Below are 3,399 nucleotides of genomic sequence, written 5' to 3' on the forward strand. Positions count from 1 at the left end.
ATCAATCTTAAACTCTGCTTGCCAGGATCCTCCTGCACTCTCCTAAGAGGGATCCTGCTCAGCCTCAATTAAGCTCACTAGCATGGCTGCCTGTCAAGCAAAGGATAGCTTACAAAATCCTTCTGCTGACATTCAAAGCCCTTCACTCCTCTGCTCCTCACTACATTCCCTCACTGGTCTCCCTACATGTTCCTGGTCGTCTCCTCCGCTCCTCTCAGAGCCTCCGTCTCTTTACACCACCCACACCCACTGCGCTCTCTCGTCTTAAACCTTTCTATTTCGCTGCTCCTTACCTCTGGAACTCTATCCCTGAATCCCTCCGTAGGGAACACTCACTAACTCTCTTTAAGAAAAAACTCAGCTGTTACCTTCTGGAGCAATAAGACATTATTTTGCCCAGTCCTGCGCTTAAGGGCAAATGCCCATACCTGATGCACTCTTACCTTCCAGTTTGTGCCTGTATGTTACCCAACCACTTAGATTGTAAGCTCTACGGGGCAGGGACCTCCTTCCTACTGTGTCTCATACTACATGGCACTTATATATATATATATACATATGTGTATTTATTGTATTTATTTATTATATCACTTATCCTCCCTGTGTGTAATTTTGTATTCTGTAAGACTGTACAGCGCTGCGTACCCTTGTGGCGCTTTATAAATAAAGTTATACATACATACATACATACATACATGTGCTTTGGTGTAGGGTCTTTAAGGTGCACCAGCTTTTGTCTCAGAGTGTTGCTGGGGGGTGAGGGAGGGGGAGTTGGGGGAGGGGGAGCTGGGGGGAGCTTTTCTCCCAGCTCCCCAACCCCTTCCTCCCTCCCTCTCCCACTTCCAGCTCCTCCCCCTCTATCCTCTGTCCCCTGTATCTCTCTATACCCTTTGTACCTTGAACAAGCTTTTCTCCACATCAGATTGTCTTGGGGTAGCGTTCTTGTCCGCTGCTTCCCGATCCTTTTGAAGCTCAAATTTAAATAAAGGAAGCAGGTTCCTCCAATCACTGCCACTACTGTTAAAACATTAGGGCAAATTGCATGCATTCAAAGGAAGTCTTCTCAGAATTCGACTCCTGGATCTTAACAGATATCTGTCAGATAGAAAAGATAGAGTAATTATAACTATTCTTTATTTATAGAGTTCTGACACATTTAAAATTTCTAAAATAAATCAGAACAGATTGTACTTACATATTCAATAATAAATGGAGCACCTACGCCTGCAATCAACCGCGTCAGGAAGGCCTGTAGCTGTCCAGCGATTGTGTAGAATTTTGGCCGTATTACAGACTGGGGGAGAGAAAAGAGTCAGTGAGGGTAGGGATTGCTTCACAAGGAACAGCACAAAGGCAGATATTACAGGAATTGCATTACTTAGTCACTGAGGGACCAAAGGAGCCTGATAGATGACTGCCAGTGATGGCATTACATTATCATTAGCAGAACAAATCGAGGATGATATTGCCCTAGCCAGCTATGGATCATGCTATAGAGAAACAGACAAAAGTGCATGAAAAGTTCCTTACCAGCATCATATCCTCTGATAGGGCCTGGTTTAAGCTCAGGAAAACTCCACTGATAAAGAGGAATACCTGAAGGGCGAGAGAAGGGAAAATCAGATATAGAAAGCAAACAAGTCATTCCCTCCAAAAATGCCCTAAATCTGCCATTGGCTATTGTCACCCACCTACTGCTAGCCCTGTACCCTTGTCCTAAAGCCACAGCTACATACACAGTGCAAGGAAATAAACATAAACCCATGTTAGATTAAACCGATAATACTCACACATGGAAGGACAATGCCATCTTTGATGAAAAACAAAATAAAGAAAAGATGGGTGTAAAGGCAAAGAGTCCTACGGCGCAGACCCATGGATCTGCACTGTGAGGCTCTTTGCTCAATAGCTTGCTGATTTCCATCCCTAACAGCATGCCGAGTACATCCGCTGCACATTTGATTGCTGAGTAGATCATACTAGGGGAAAGAAAGACAAGGGTGTTGAGTACAAACTGCCGACTTCTGTGTTGCACCATATTATATCTACATTCCTTGTGTATGTTCTACTGCCAGGAAAACCATTGCTAGGTTACCAATAGCATAATATAATATAAATACAAGTTACAAATATGTTGGAGATTTATTAACACTTATTAGTAGTATTATAATTAATAATATACAGAAGTTTTGATAAATCCAAAGAGAGTATGAAATGAAACTTACAAGTCACTGTAGTAACTCTGAGACAAGAAAGGGGCCATTGTTTCCCCGTCTCATTCCTGTTCTGTCCAAGAAATCAGGAATAACTGCAAACATGCCCTCGTGAATAAAGTCCACACTAAGGGAACCTATCATAATAAGGGCAAAGCTCCACCTGAAAGAGGAAAGGTGACATTAGTGGCACATGAATAACTTTTATTTCTCATTCATCAAAAAAATGAAAAGACATTACTTTGCAATATCAATATAAAAATAGTTTCCATAAAACTGAGCTTCTGATTATTATTGCAATGTATTTGCTTTAATGTTCCCCAATGGAAGACATTTTTATTGTCACATAAATCTGAATGCCCACCCATTCAGTGCAGACATAATACAGCTTATTCAGATATAGACAATACGCAAATGTTTCATGGAAATTCTGTAGCTTCAATTTATTTACTTTGGCTTCTTGTGACATTAATCATTGCAATCCCACATAACATGAATGCTTTTGTATTTGCTAAACTAAACATGTCAGAGGGACTAGATCGTCAGCTCCTTTTGCCTAAAGATAAAGAGATACTCACGTCAGCAGAGGCTTCAAACAGGAAAAGAGGGAACATTCAACTTGAGGTTCATCATCTTCATCCTCTTCTTCCGTGTTGCCTCCAGATGGGTCCTTCATAAATACCAGTAGTAGGCTCAAACAAATGACTCCAAGGCACGGCGCTATCTGTATCCAAGACAACTGACAGTTAGCCGACTGCATGATTAACACTGGCTGAATGTAAAAGCACAAGAACTGGCCAATGGCTGAGCAGATACTCTGCTCCCTCTAAATCTGGACCACTTATATTACTAGAAACAGCCTAAAGGGGACTATTGTTCCTGGTGCATTTCAAAGGCCTAATGCCAGAAAAAATAATCATCTAGCCAGTTGGTCACTATAATGCCCACGTTGAAGATTGTTTTCAGTTAGTTGCTTTTTTTTCTGAAAGTTATATTTATGTGCTGTGATATACAATACAGTATTTTATAGATGCCAGATGAGTTATATGTCTAAATGCTAACAGATATCTTACTCTAAGTGTTATGGCGCTCAGCTGAATATATCACTTACCAGTCGTGCCACGTGCCAGGAGAATTGGTTGGCCACTAATGCTGCTATGCAGATCGCTATTAGCCTGAAGGGGAG

The 3,399-nt window shown here is 41.5% G+C and overlaps 1 long non-coding RNA gene across 1 annotated transcript; it reads right to left on the reverse strand.

The window, feature by feature from the left end:
* Nucleotides 1-1,028: 1,028 nt before the first annotated feature.
* On the reverse strand, nucleotides 1,029-1,826 carry LOC116412062. Its single transcript, XR_004223516.1, has 4 exons — nucleotides 1,791-1,826; nucleotides 1,531-1,596; nucleotides 1,196-1,294; nucleotides 1,029-1,095 (listed from the first exon to the last, which is right to left on the reverse strand). It is a non-coding gene; the product is annotated as an uncharacterized LOC116412062 (long non-coding RNA).
* Nucleotides 1,827-3,399: the final 1,573 nt, after the last annotated feature.

This window comes from Xenopus tropicalis, chromosome 7 (genome assembly GCF_000004195.4).
Source record: "Xenopus tropicalis strain Nigerian chromosome 7, UCB_Xtro_10.0, whole genome shotgun sequence".
Lineage (NCBI taxonomy): Eukaryota > Metazoa > Chordata > Amphibia > Anura > Pipidae > Xenopus > Xenopus tropicalis.